The sequence below is a fragment of the Lipophrys pholis genome (assembly GCF_963383615.2).
Source record: "Lipophrys pholis genome assembly, chromosome: 12".
Classification (NCBI taxonomy): Eukaryota; Metazoa; Chordata; class Actinopteri; order Blenniiformes; family Blenniidae; genus Lipophrys; species Lipophrys pholis.
Genome location: NC_137641.1, coordinates 18,404,862 through 18,420,279, shown reverse-complemented (window position 1 = coordinate 18,420,279; position 15,418 = coordinate 18,404,862). Strand labels below are relative to the sequence as shown.

The following is a 15,418-nucleotide window of genomic DNA, read 5'->3' as shown; positions in this document are numbered from 1 at the left end:
GAAGAGATGAGGCCAAGCTTGGGAAAAGGAAAGCAAAAATAACACGAGGAGATAATGTGAATACGCATGTATCAGGAATCCGAGCAGGGAGTGAAAATGAAGGAAAACAAAAGGCGCGTTGAGGCGGATCACACATCACCGGGGTGAAATTAATTGTGCATTTTAATCATGTGTAAAGGAAATACAATTGCTTCTGGGATTGCTGGGCAGTATTATGAGTTATATGGTATTTCTCCTAAAAATGTCTTTAAGGTTTCCCTCATCTCAAAATCTATTATGAAACTAATTGCAGCATCACTGAAATTCCTTTTCTCACCCACGCAAACAGCGATGTTGGCAAAAAAAAAAAAAAAAGCTATTTATTTCCTGCCCCCTTCTTTGCAATATTGTGCCTCCCTTGCATGGATTTCCAGAGCCAAGCAAATCATTTCTCTCAGCTGATGGAGATGCAAACAAAGCAGAAAAAAAGAGAATGAATGCAGAATAATATCTCACAAACTTATTTGATTTGTTGAATGCTTGGTTTGATCAAGCTCCCTCTCCCTCAGGTGTTCCCTGTCACAGTCAAAACTCGATGCAACACCTTTTCCCAACATGCAGACGCAAATATACGGTGCACACTGTCTCGAAAAAACACAATTCACACTTGGGGAGCAAGAAGTGCCTCACAGAGGTAAACATTCATGTTGCGGAACGCTGCTTCTTTTGACGACAGTGAAAACAAAGGCTGAGATGCAGTTGCAAAACACTTTCTGTAATATCATAGAGTAAAAGAGCATCGAGGTTTATGTGGAAAAATACAGTTTTCTTTATCCTTAGAAGCTATTTTTGATATGTACACTATGCTGTTTATTCCACTCATCAGGAGCCGCATGTTTGTTGTTTTCCTTGTCGCACCATTAAAACGCGCCCGGAGAGAGCCCAAAATGAGCATGAGGAGGGGCTTGTTAAGGGTAAGATCCAACTTTTTCCTTGAACATATTTTGGCCAAGCCTGCTTTTAAGTCCCCTCCCCCCTTATGTTGAACCTTCATGTGCCAGTTCCACATCAAAGTGCAGATTTAAGGATCCATTCTGGTGAGGAAGTGTAAAGGAGACCAGTGTCGGATGCTGAAAATCATTGCAGAGGAAAACAAGCTCCAGTAGCAATTCTAGGTCAAGCAGAAGCTTTTCACTTTCAGCTGGTAATGTTCTGAATTATACTAAACATGTTTCCAGAGGACCGGTGAGAAGCTTTGGCGCGGGATGATCGCAGGTGAATGTCGGTGTGAATCTGGCCACACGGTGAGTGCTGTGGAGATGCTATTGTATTTGAAAACAAAGAGATATTACAGGTACGCTGCAGTGCAGTGCAGCACAGATGGCAGTGAAGCTGTATGAAATTATTCACCTTCTGGATATCTTTAACCGAGAATGCATTTAGATGTCTTTACCTGCAAACAAAAAGCAAACAGACAAATGCGGCTTTGCTTTTTTTCCCCCAATTATATCCAAAATAATGTTGAAAGGGCATATTTCCACTTTGCAATGATGAATTCATCACTGCAACAAGCAGTCTATTCCTTTGTGTCTGAGCTGCATCATCATGGAAAAATCATCAAAAACCCATGAGTCACATTGTTGCAGGGGGTTACGTATCCCTCCGCTCTGATGAAGGGTGCTGGCATTGATTTTAAGATAATGCCACACTATCTAGCTGCCTTGAAATACTCACCAGAACACCAAGCATGAATGAGAAGGGTCTCAAAGTGCAATTTTTATTCATCATTAAAGAATGTTATAAAACATACACTGGCCATTTGTTTTGGAAATAGTTTTGACTTGCTTCGATTTGTTGAAATGGTTCATTTTCACACCTCCTCAGACCCTGTGACTCGGTAGTGGGGTAAAACTGAAGTGGTGGATATGAGCATTAAGGCTAGTTGGTTGAGTTATTCCAGAAAGGTCTTTCAATACAAAGACATACCGTATTGTCCACAGTTTATGTAACGGAGTGAAAATGACCAGACTTGAAGTCGTTATCTTGATTGACCGGCTGCTGATGTGTGTGAGTGTTCCCAGTTTAATACACTGGAGTCAACATAGATATCCTCAGGCGGGATTTATATGTGAGGCTTACCGGGTACAAGAAAAAACATTTGGGTTGGAAATTCATTTAGACCTTTAGCGAGATGTAAAAAATATGCCTCAATTACCATACATGAAATATGTAACTTTTCCTTTATGATTCCAGCTGCTGTCAAATTATGTAGTGCCTACTTTTGCAGCTGTCATTTGGTGTCTTCCAGCTACATTACAGCAGTCCTAAAATCTACCCCCAATGATTCTGTCGATGTTGATTCTTTGTGTGAGTTGGTGGAGCAGCGGCTGGTGCTGTGGCCTCACAAGAAAACTTCTGGCCGCTGGGGCTTTTCTGGAGTTTGAGTTGGCTTTTAGCCAGTACTTTGAATTCTTACTGCAGTCTGAAGAAATGCTTTTGACTGATTGTGTGTCGTCATTAAACCTGCAATTATCTAAACTGACCAAAAACAGTTTACTTCTCTTTTTCTGAAGTGGGTGAAGGCAGACAGGTGAATAACCCTGTTATTACAGATACATTAACCCAAATAGCTAATCAGTCCCTCACATGGAAGGAACTCTGTGTATTTAGGCATGATGGCCTGCTAAAGTTCAAACTGAGAAGACAGGAGATTTAAATGACTTTGGATGAGGCGCGGTTGTTGGTGTCTGACAGAGTATTTCAGAAACTGCTGATCTACTGGGATTTTCATGCTCAGCCATTTGTAGGGCCTACTGACGATTGTCTGAAAAAGACAAAATATCGAATGAATGGCAGTTCTCTGTCTTGTTGATTGCCAGAGGTCAGAGGAGAATGGCAAGGATGGATCAAGGTGGATGCCTCTGCTGGTCTAAGAACAGCTCAGCGACACACAACAGCTCTCCAGCCAGGTTGTTATGACTAAGTTGTACCCAATTTCTGATGAGCTCATAGGAGGGTAATACACCAAGTAAGAAACCTCTAATTGTCTCAAACATATGTGTTTGAACATGACAATTAGTTCAGTGGATTCAAAAAGCATCTACATTGACTAGATTTCAAATCCAAAAAAGCCTCTTTGGGATGTTGTGGAGAAGAATATTCCCAATAAGGATTATCAGTCAAAGAATCTGCAGCAAATTTGCAATACTGGCACCTCAATGTAAACTTTGAATCAATCCACCAAGGCTGAAGACTTGCTACTAGCAAGGTATACCTACTGTTTTGGTTGGTGAGTGCGAAGTAGCTTGATTGCATGCGTCGGACAGGTGAGTCAAATATTGAGAGTAGCAGAAGTTTGTGATACTGGATACCTATCAAGGGTGGATTTTAACCTGCCATATACCTTGTATTTGGCCTTAATAAGGATATAATATATATGTATGGCTGGAATATGCCAATGTTGATATAATACAACATGAACAAAGATTCTGAACGTTATAGGGCTGCTTGCACTTGCCGGTAAGGGAGAAAATGGAAACACTGATAGAAAGTTCACACTCTACTATTTCATTTTCGAGCAGTGGGAAAACTATGGCATGCTTACTGACACACACAATGGCTTAAAGTAAATGAACTTATAGAGTGCGTTTTGCCTCTTCAGCCATTTCAAAAGTACATCACAGTCGGTAATATTCACACTCTGACATTATAAAAAAAACAATGGCTTTTAGAAATTGACGTGATTCAAAGTTTTTTCAGTTTAAGCCATTTCTTCCAACTTTCTCAAAGATGCCAAATAATAAACTGCTCTCTCTTTTCAGTTTGATTACTTTTCTTTTGTTGCAGCATCCTGTGCTCTCCCCTATTGAATGAATGGTTTGAATTAAAATTATATTCTTTTCTTACACTGTTGACTTTTGGATTTGGAAAATGCCCACCGTCTGAAAAATACATCTATGAGAATTAGCTATAGTTTCAAATTCAGTGTTGCCAAATGTTAGTAAAATCATACTTTTATGGAGGATGCAATTAATAAATTTTTTTTTTAGCTTATTGAAATCCTTTTTCATTCAGTGAACCACCATAAGCATTATAGAGCAATAATTGCAAACATAGCCCTTACTCTAGACTGTAGTTGTATTTGGTTTCATGCCTGTGGAATGCGAGTATCAATCACTCATCCATGCACATCCATCACTCTTTCTCCTCCTCCTTGGGAGGGGAGGGATGCTTGGAGTGAAGCAGAGCCACAGTATCCTCTGCTCCCTGACAACACGCTGGGCTCAGGGGTAGTGACTGCAGTGATTATGTGGTTTGCACTCATGGTGTACAATTACAGCCAAATCAATTATCTGCAACAGACAGTCCTGCTTTTCAATGAAGCTGCAAACAATCAGCGCTTCAGTGCTGAACACCACAATACGACTCTTTTCTCATTCAATCTGTCTTTCTCCGCGTTGCCTGTATTATTGCGTCCTCTCCTAATCTTTTTCCTCACCCTTCCTCCTTTTTATCTTTTCCCTCTTGCTGACCCGCAGTGCTACATTGCTTTCAATAGAGGGCAGTGCTTTCTCTCTCTCTCTCTCTCTCTCTCTCTCTCTCTCTCTCTCTCTCTCTCTCTCTCTCTCTCTCTCTCTCGTTCTCTCTCATCCTCCTCACCCCTTCATCCAGCTCGTCTTTGGGATGATGAATGTCTGCGGCGCACCAGCTGGAGAGGTCAGGCTGCTTCCCCATGTCTCATTAGAAACATAACGGCACTGTGTGCCCTTTTCTTGGCACGATTACCATACAATTTAATATACTCACTGGCAACTATCACTTCTCCCACCCTGTGTCGTGGACGGGGACGGGAGCAAGGAGTGGACACCGAAACGAAAAACACTCGCGGTTAAGAAAAATGAGTAGAAACAGGGTTTGAAGAGCTTGAATAAAAGCAGGAATTTCTACTAAGACCACAGAACTGACTGTGCCACTCCAAAAAAATGAATAGTGACAATGCCTAGGTATCATAGCAGGTTTGTTGTGGTGAAATGAGGTGGAAAATCGGTCATGTCATTTTGGGGAGGCTTTTGAGGTATCTCCATTTGTCAGTCCTATTGTTGGAGGTAAAAGCACAAACAGAGCAAGGTTAAAAAAAAAAATACAAAAAGAGTGGGAAAAACATGCATTCTTTCCATCCGGTAAGATGTATTTCAAACACACCTTTGTCTTAACAAAGAGCTCAGAGTGAAAAGAAGCGTTAGAAAATGGAGAAAAAGATAATGACGAGAATGAAATTCCTTTTGTGCGAAAAAAACAGGACAATAAAAATGGATCTTTGAAAACACCAAAGCTCTGTAAAACATGCAGTCATGTTTTCCTCTTCACTCTTAACACCTCTGTGGATATCTGGTTTAGAGAAAGGGAGCAAAAGAAAAGTCTGCTGTCTCTTTTGGAGACCCGAAGGGGTTCTTTTCATGCTCAGCAGTGATTTGGTTAGCACTGACAACAATGATACATCAAAGAGCCGAATCTATTTCAACGCAGTGAATTGACAGTGAGTCCAGCAGAGTGTGTGTGTGCGTCTGTGTGCGTGTGTGTGTAAATTAGATTAATACAAACCTCATCTCTGCAAAAGTCACGACGTTTTGCAAATGCAATAAAAACAGGATCTCAGATATCTTGTCTTGAAGTTTTATTTAACAAACACACTTACTAAATAAATATTTCCAGTCGTTTCACTGCCCAACTAGATTCAATTCAAACCTTGTTTATGCTCGTGAAATACATGGTCTACAACACACACACACACACACACACACACACACACACACACACACACACACACACACACACACACACACACACACACACACACACACACACACACACACACACACACACACACACACACACACACACACACACACACACACACACACACACATTTTTATCTTGGAAAGCAGGCTTCAAGGTGCGTTTGGATGCTAAAGTTGCACACGCATCAAACATCTAAGAGTCTGACACTGGTTCTCTTTTTTTTAACTGCATGCAAGTGTCTGTCTTTTGGATGGTGGGGAGTCGTAGCGTTCAGACTATTTGTTGGGCTATTGGTTTTATATGTTGCTGTGTCCATCATTGTTGGTGTTTGATGCATGTTCTAGTAAATCTTGGAGGGTTGTCAGAGAATTCCTTTGTTGAAAGACATTGGTTCCAATTGTTTTCTTTGGAACCCCTCAACCCTTGGAAGTATTTCTATTCAATTATATCCAATAAGAGTTGTTTTTATAATTTAATTTAATTAAAAACCGTTGAGTTATTACTCAATTCTTAAAATAAGTGTACCGTAATAGATTCAATAAAAATGTAAATGTGGGATCTGTGTAAATCACGTTTTATAACCAACAGTCCTATCTCCAATGCAGTCATGACCTGCCATAAATCTGAGGTGTCATAAAAACTTCACAGAAGATGAACACAATCAAGATAACTTCCATGTAATGTGGAAACCGGTTGACAGACTTTGTTCAGTATAATTCCAGTGGCATCATATTTATAGCTTCAAGGCAAAAATAAAATGTTCATTAATCCAGTAATTCACTTGCTATGTGAATTGTGTTATTGTTTGATAATGACTGTTTAATGGTTCAGTGCTCACATTAATGTTGCTTCAAAGTCAAAATTGTTTGGATGTGTTAGTAAAATGTGTTATTTGTGAAGTACTACATAGTATTGATCATGTCTGTTGGCACTTTTTGGTCGTTTGTGACCACACTTTTAGGTTTGAAATCTGTATTTTTACATTGAAATGTCAGAAGTAACATATTGTAATGATCTATCATCTTTGCAGTTTATTTATGTAAAGTACAAACCAAGACAATTAGTAGTCATGGATGGGAATGAAGGAAACTAATAAAAAAAATTAATTTGTACTTATAATTGTGGACTCTAAATATATAGTGTTAATTACAAAAACAGTGGATTTAATAATATTTAAATGATTTGAATTTGTATTAGGGTATTGTATCCAGTATATATAGCAGTAGTAGGGATTTCCTCACTATAGACATTCAGTGCAACTGTATTTATTGTGGCAACCTCTTGTGCGCTTTCAGATTTATGCTTTGGAGACATGTTTGTTTTCTCTTTCTCCTCAAAGTGAAACTATGAGAGTGTGTTGGCTTTGAAACGTTCCACTTTATGCAGGTGAACCGGTAACAAGTCGGGCTATCACACTCCGGTATAAAAGGACCATCCAACAAAGGCTGAGGCGCAAAGATAGGCCGAGAGAATTGTCAAACAGGTTCAAAAAGAATGAATCTCAATGCAGCCTTGCACTCTCGAATATACATAACATTGTGACAAGTCTCAGTCTGTGTAGGGCAAGGCCACAAAGCACATGTATTCAACAAACGGGATGTTCAAGGCCTTAAACTAAAGCATAAGGTGAATAACCATCTTGTTGCTGGGATAACTATAGCCCCATGAGCTTGAAAGTACTTAGTAAACACGTTGTAACACTGTACACTGCTAAATCAAGCTGATGTCCAACCTGAAGATGTCTCATACAAAGGAAAAGTCATGCTTCAGTTTCACTCTGCTGGATATTCTGGGCTCAAGTTCATTGAAGATGGTCCAGATAAATGTAGAATTGTGTGCCGTGGGCAGATGAGTCCACAAGCAAGATTATTGACAGGAAAAACATACATAAACATCTCCATGCCAAAGTCTAAACCAACCATCTGGAATGTTAATTAGCAAAGTATGTAAAAGCCAACATCTGCCATGGCATGAATGTGCATTAGTATCCACATCATGTCGACATGCAGTGTCAGTGCCAATGGCGAGCTGAAACGTATTGGGATTTTTGAGAAACACAAGCCATCTTTTCCTAGGACGTCTTCAGATGTGGAAAAGACAAGACCAGACTTAATTCTGCATGTGCTTCAACAAGATGGCTTTGTAGGCGTGTGTGTGAATGTGCAAGAGATCATCCATCAAACCTTCTAATTCTGTTGGGTCAAAGTGTTGATAAAAACACCAGATATAGTATCCCTGACCCCGACACTTCCTCCAGGAGAACTGATTTCCTTACAGTATTAAGGTTGGCTGTTTAACTTCCACTACTTGTGTGTTGAAATCATTGAAGTACATTTTGCTGCACATATTCACTGTAGTCATATCTACAGTATAGCATATGTATGTGTGTGTGTGTGAACTTGCAATAAATAAAAGAAGTCTATTTACTTGGGGATATAATCTCTTGAGTGCATCTTGGTTTAATTGGTTTACCTTTAGCCCAGTTGGCTGTGTGAGGTCAACTGTAGGCTCAATCTACCTCAACTGACTCCTCGCAACAGATATGAGTAAGAGCTGAACTCCTCACCCTCTCACACCTCATCCAATATCTGCAGCAATCTGATGGTTCTTGTTCTGAGCAAAGTTCATAAGTGAGGGTAGAAATATAGACCAAATGATGACTTTGCCTTACAGCTCAGCTTTCTCACTGCATTAAACTGTTGCTGCATGAGCTGCTCGTGCCACATCTGACCTGGAAATGGATTAATCAGACCACAGTGACCACAGACTGTTAAGCAACTACATTCTTCTATCAAGCAATTAACAGACCGGAATTACATTCACCAACTGTAACGATTAATCCTTAGTTCCCCAAATGATTAAAGGATGAAATCAAATGGAACGGTGATGTAAGACAGTTGTAACCAATTTTGTCAAAGTTTGCTGAAGGAATCAAAATGCTGCTAAGTTGCACAGTGAAAATGAAAACGTCTTCTCTGTACAATCATGAGGATAATTAGATGCAGCAGCAATTTTTTTCTTCTTCTAAAAAGCAATTCATAAAATATCCCAATATTTCCAGGTCTTTTAAAGGTGAAAAAAAATTGTGCAGTTATATCTATTATGTGAGACAGGAGACAACTGAATTTACTCCCAGAGCACATTACCATTTCATTTTCTCAGCCAGGGTGAGGACATGATGTAAATAATATCTCTGGCTCAAAAAGCTTGGCCAGGCCCACACTTTGTGTGTGTTTGGGCTTCAAGTGTGGAATTTCCAGCATTTGAGATTGTGTTTGTTTGAAGTGCTGCAGATAGGATGTTTGTATTTGTGACCCAGCACGTATCATTTCCTGTGTGATTCGTGGTTGACTGGAGGTCAGATCAACAACTGAACAAGACATCTGTGTGGAAGTGTTTTCCAAGACGGGTATGACATAGACCTGTTGGCAGCAGGAAAGTACAAACAGATGGAGAAATTGTATGGACGGTGGTAGACAGCAGTTGTCTTGTCCATCAACTGGAAGTAATTCAACAAAGTAGGTGTGATGATGGACAGCATGAGCAAGTACTGGTCCATCTGTCCTTGCATAAAGAGGCTGGGCCCATAAATCTTGCTCATTCCATGTTACCCAATGCATTTAGAAACATGCCTTCAATAGATTTAAAGGATTTCCTGGCTTCTTAACACTTTATTCCAATAGTGTTTCCTCAGTGCCTTTAATTAGATTCCTACAAAACATACAACAACATGAAAGAAATAAACTGTCATGTTGAAATGTTAATATGTCCATGAGGGGTTGTGTATTGGCACTTGTTCTTGGCAACAAGCAACTGAATGCAGTAACTTCTTATGAAATCTGCCATTTTCTTGGCAAATTCAAAGTTACCACGTCTCACTCCAGCAAAAGTGGAGAATAACTGCAGCATGGAACCAACTATAGTCAGCTGCAGTGATGGCACCAGGCTCAGAAACCTCACTGAGTGAATGAATCATGAATAACTCAAGCGTTCCAGTAGTTTTATAAACATTTAAGATTTTAACCTCCTCCGTGACCCTTTGTTTTTCTCCATCTGCATAACCTCTTGAGACAGTTAGTCTTATGCATTAAGTGTTATACAAATAATTATCCTTTTTTTGTTTGTATAAACAAGAAAATTTTCTATCCTATTAACCCTGGCAGTATCGATTGCTCAGTGGGTTACAATTGCATGCTTGTTCTTGCTATTGTCTTTGGGCAAGACAAACATTTTCATCAAGTTAAATAAAAAACAAACAAAAAAAAAACAAAAAAAACAGTTTGTCCTTAAATGTAGTGTATTAAAATGATGGCATTTTCATTTGTGGGTTGGAGACATGCTGGTCTAATAATCCTATGAAAAATATATTTCTAATGAAAATGTTATGATTTATGATATAACAATTGTGCTTTTTGGATGCAGTGACCATCCATGCCTTAAGCAGAGAATACATAAGGCACGAGCTATTTGAATACGTCATTTCTCTCGGCTGACAAGACATTTTTTTAGCATCACAAAAGGTTTGCGTATGCTGGGTTCACATTTTTTTGTAAAATTATGATAAAAAAGGAAGTCATTTCCAGCAGCACATGCTTGTATGCTTGCAAAATGTGTGTGCATGTCTCTTTAGAGCTGAAGGTGTTACCAAACACATCAGTGTCTACCTTTGTATTTTTACAGGTAACTAAACTTTAAATGGCTCTTCTGTTATGCATTCAAGTCACGTTTGACACAGAAGAACAATCTGTTGCTCTGACTCATTAACAGTGCTTTAATGCTGCACAGTTCCTCAGCTTGCAGTCTTTGTTGGTGTGAGGAATGTGCTAAAGTTGTTGCTAACGCTGTAACACCTGCTCTTACGTATCATTTTCTGTTCCACAGGGTAATAACAAAATTAGCCACGCAGTTGTGGTGTTGGTTGGACTCTAAGCCTTGGAAAATGAACAATGCAGTCTGCAAAATGTCGATTTTATTCCTTTAATGGAGATCACATTGTACATCACATGTAATTACCGTCTTTATTTCTCTGCGTTCTCTGTCTGGTGACACGGATGATTTGCTTTTGCAGCTGTTTTAATTATTTGTAGTCTATTTATTCTCCAGCTGTGTGGCTGAGTGTTCTGTCTCCATCCTAACAGAAATGTATTTCAATTCCAATCGGTCTGAAGATATCGCGGGAAATCAGATATTATCTCAAATGAATATAACCTTGTTACAACGGGAGCTTCGGTTTGCGTCTTAATACTTTGTAGTTATAAAGGTCACTGTACATCAATCGCAGCGACAACCTCTGATTCTGCTAGTTCAGTCCAAACTAACCTAAATGTGTGTAACGAGGTCATTTAGCCTGAATCGAGTGTAGAAGAAGCCATAATTTAATCGGGTGTGTACATCCCATGAGAGTCCAATCATCTCTATTAGGAGTTTCAGTTTCTCAGGTCTAATATCTGTTTCTAATCTCCAATGATGACGGTGAGATCTTCTTAAAACTAAGAGAATTTGCCACCGAAGCTCCGAAGGTGATGATCAGACGCAGAAAGTTACTCAGCCCCCTGTAGGCGTTGAGACAAGTGACGAACATACATGCATGACAGAGATGCACGTAGACATGACAAACACAATAAAACAGGGAGAAAATAATTCCGTTGTGTGTGGGTGATCATGATTAATTTTCAGAGAAACAAAACACAAAACATTCCTCCCCAAAGACAATTCGCTGAGCCGCGTCAGAGTTTAATAAATGTATGGTGCTCATAAAACGGCTCTGTGATCCTAACCTTGCAGCATTTGGGGAACTGATGGCTTTTCGTACAGTTGATGCCTGTTTCATCCCGAATGGATGTGTTTATGGAGCGATAAACATTGACATATGACAGACAGATAATCAAAGAGATCATAAAATGAAGCCATGTCAAGAGGCAGATGAAACGTGGAGTAACCAATTTATGTATGTGGGTGAATTTCCCTCAGGAACTATCAAGCCCTCAACGTCAGGCCCTGTCCCTGTCAGTACAGATTAGTTTGCTCTCACAGCAGGCCTGTGGAGCAGGGCGGGCTGGGGGGGAGCAGATGGCGGAAAAACTGAAAGCGAAATATTGCAGGTCGTCTCCCAAATTGCCTTTAGGTTCGTCTCTTCTTTGATATTTTTTGAAATAACCCCCTCCGTTTTGTTCTGGTGTGGTCTTTCATGCTCATTCCTTTCCTGACCTCGGTCGTTTTTTTTTTTCCGCTGCCCCCCCCCCCCGTCACCCTATAGTCTTCTTACCATTCCTCTTCCTTTTCTCAACCCATCTTGCCTTTTTGAACTGCCTGCTGATCTATTTCCTTTCTTTCTCCACCTTTTTCCTGTGTATTTCTCTGGAACGGTGTATGAAATGAGGGGATTTGATCTTCCTGCAAGAAAACAGATGTGGCTCCGCGCATCCACCAATCAAAAGCCACTCTGAGCCACATCGTAACAAAAGCCAATCAGAGCCTAAAATGCAGCCGAGGGAGGACAGACTTCTCTTGGAAAATTGGAAACATTAGCATGGTGCAAACGCATAACGGTGAGCTCAGCTTTAGGACTTGAATCTAATCATGTCGAAGGAGGTTTTTTTCCTCAAAGACGAGCATCCTCTATAAATAACCTGTCACCGTGTTGAAATTCCACAAAATTGTTCCGCAAAAATATGTATGGAAAAAGTGGCGCTTTTTTTTTTTTTTTTTTAACCTTCAATAAGATGTCGGTACCACTTTGACTGGAAATCTATGTAAATTAAATTTGAAAAAAAAAAAAAATGGGTGAGTAATTTGTTTTGCTCTGTTAAAGTGCACACATCGCATTTTACTAACAAATATGGTCTGAATAGCCTTCGCCCGTGAGGTGAATTCTTCATCACAACTATGACTTTACCCATCAAACATTGATGTACATGACAGAAACGGCTACACTTGCACACTTCATATTGCTGTTTTTTTATCATGTTTTTCTAATAATTTTGGATGTAATTGAAATTTAATTGACTATTTCAGAAAGATGTTCACCGTCAGCCTTTTCCTCTTACAATAATGCCATCTCTCCAAGGTAGGTTTTTCGGAGCTGCAGAGCGTTTGTATGTTCACATTGTGCTAATATAGATTGGTTTCCACATGCAGTCCAAAAACATTCAGTTCAGGCTTGAAATTCCCTGTAACTATAAATGTTGCGTGTGACTGTACAAAGCGGGATAGAAGAGAGACACAAGTATGTCTTTCCGCATCAAACTGATTTTTCCATCTTAAATGTCTGAGGAACTGTGAATTGTAGTGCAGAGTTAAATCAAACCTCAATGGCGTCGCCCCATCGGGTAGAGAAACACTGACTGCTACTCTGCTGAATGTGTTGCTCACACTGCTAAATTACAGTAAATCATTACATGTCAGCACAGTATTTTTCTCTCACTTTAGACATCAGAAAGATATGCTATTTTCTCAAAAACCAATGTTTTAAACAATTTTGCAATAACCTGCACTCCTGCAGTTCATTCTATTTTGATTCTGAAATAGTGCTGATGACAGAGATTCTCAGCACAGTTCAGTTTACAGCTGGTGCTTGTCTTTCTTCTTTTTTAAAAATTTTTTCTTAACAAATCAAGTGGTAAAATGTTCTTTACAAGTTGCCAATGTGTTACTTTGTCCTTTTACCAGTTGAGGATTTCTATAATATTGTAAAAGCAGAGGGAAAAATATCAAGTGATTTTATTCAGGCTTACAACACAACAGGGACATTAGCCTCCCCGTTTTTTTTAGTGCTGGTTAATATCTTCCTGTTTCAAACTATAATGTTGACTATCATTTGAAAAACATAAAACAAATGTACTTTTTTTTAAATCAACTTAAGTTTTTCTTCATTTAAATTCAAGAGCTATTTTGTCAGTTGTTGTTTTCTAAACTGTTTTTCAACATTGCTTTTGTCATTTATAGATTTATTTGTATGTCAAAATGTCATCCCCCACTCCAGAGAGGTTCAGGTGAAGCAATATTGCAATATTAGATACAACTGAATCAACCTCCGCAGGTTAAAGTAAAGTCTTGACAGCGTTTGTCAGACACTTGTCAGTCTACTCTGTGGATTGCGCATTTTCCAGTTGCGCTTCCATTGTATCTCCAGCTCTGACACAAGGTTTTGGAAAAACCTAAAAATCATGGCACTGCAGCTTTGAAGACATTTGTTGTATTTTTTTGTTTGAAACCATTAACTGAGTTCATAGTATTGACCACCATTTTGTTTTTGCCCTGCAGCTCTAAATTAAGCTCATTCAGCATGTTGGTCAGGTCGGTTAAAAATGCCACGTCTGGAGGTTTGATTGAAGATAATATTTCCGGTTTGCTTTTTAAGTCCCTCAATAAGGAGTTGGCTGAGTCTACAGAAGCCTCTTTTATCCTCTCTCCATCTTGGAAGGACTTCTTGTGCTTAACGATGGAGTGACTCACACGGAACGATGTTTCGGTGGCTGCCTTCGCGTTTGAGGTCAGCTGTGGTAAAAAAAAAGAAGTGCTGTCCAGACATCTGTGACTTCAGTTCCTTTACTTTTTTCTTTCTGAGCTCTCCTTTTGAAGGAAGCCAATATCAAAGTTTTTATGAGCCACCTGAATTGCTGCTCCACATTTCCCTACTAGGGAATAGCAATGTTCGATTGGCAGATCAGACAAACACTTAAAACAGTCCTTCTCCCATTCTGAATGGAAGGTGTAAGATGTTGGCTTCTTACTTGGTGAAGCTCCAAGTTTAATCTAAACTGTTTGAATATTTCATCATGTCATTTGTTTTCCCTTTTTCTTTTTCTAAATCTGAGGCACAATAATCACAACCACAATCTCTATGATGCTTAAAACCTTTTAGTTTATACAGTATGTGAAAAAAGTAATATTGGATTTTCAGTGATATTGTTTGACCTGTACTAAATGTTGATTTTGAAAACTTGGCTGTTGACATGATTCAGCTGGTGTTTACAACTTTCCCAAAATGATTTGGGCAAACTGATTTACATGAACAGATTTTAACACTTTTTTTAAACATTTCTTTTATGGCCTGACCGGTAGCTTGTATCATTAGATTTATCTTTTTAACTCAGGAATGCTACAAAGCAAAGCATCCTCTGAGTGGTTATCTTTCAGTCAGCTCTGCCGCAGCGCAGCATTAAAGCATTTGTGAAGTTGAGTGAAGTGCTCGCAAAGAGAACATGTGAAGGAGAATTTATTAAATGATTTTTGTCTTCAGTCTACCTTGGCTTTTTCAAAGCTCTGAATTTCTTTTTCAAGACAGAGAAGCCACACAGTGTGTCGGGATCCCTCCCACCGCCGCCACCACCTTTTAACTGGTCGCCATTAAACCCCTCTCAAGGACCAGCTGGCTGTTATAAGCCACGCTAAAGACGTTGAAAACGATAAAACACAATCAATCTGTGTATAAACACCATTTTCCATCCCATTATTGATTTCTGTGAGCTGCAGGAGTGTTAGTGAAATTCTCCAGAGAGCTGTGGTGCTCATCCTCTTATCCCGGACAATAAGATCAACTCAGTGTGACTGGCTAATCTCCCCCTTGGAGTTTAAACTCTCCCCCAGAAATGACAGTTCTTCTTTTCGTTGTTACTCACACACATCCACAGAGATGACA

The 15,418-nt window shown here is 39.4% G+C and overlaps 1 protein-coding gene across 1 annotated transcript in view; it reads right to left on the bottom strand.

Annotated features, from left to right (window-relative positions):
• LOC308118268 (transmembrane protein 132C) overlaps positions 1–15,418 on the bottom strand; it is a gene marked incomplete at its 5' end in the record, with an annotated part of 133,302 nt that overhangs the window by 46,003 nt on the left and 71,881 nt on the right. The gene's annotated exons all lie outside the window — the stretch shown is intronic.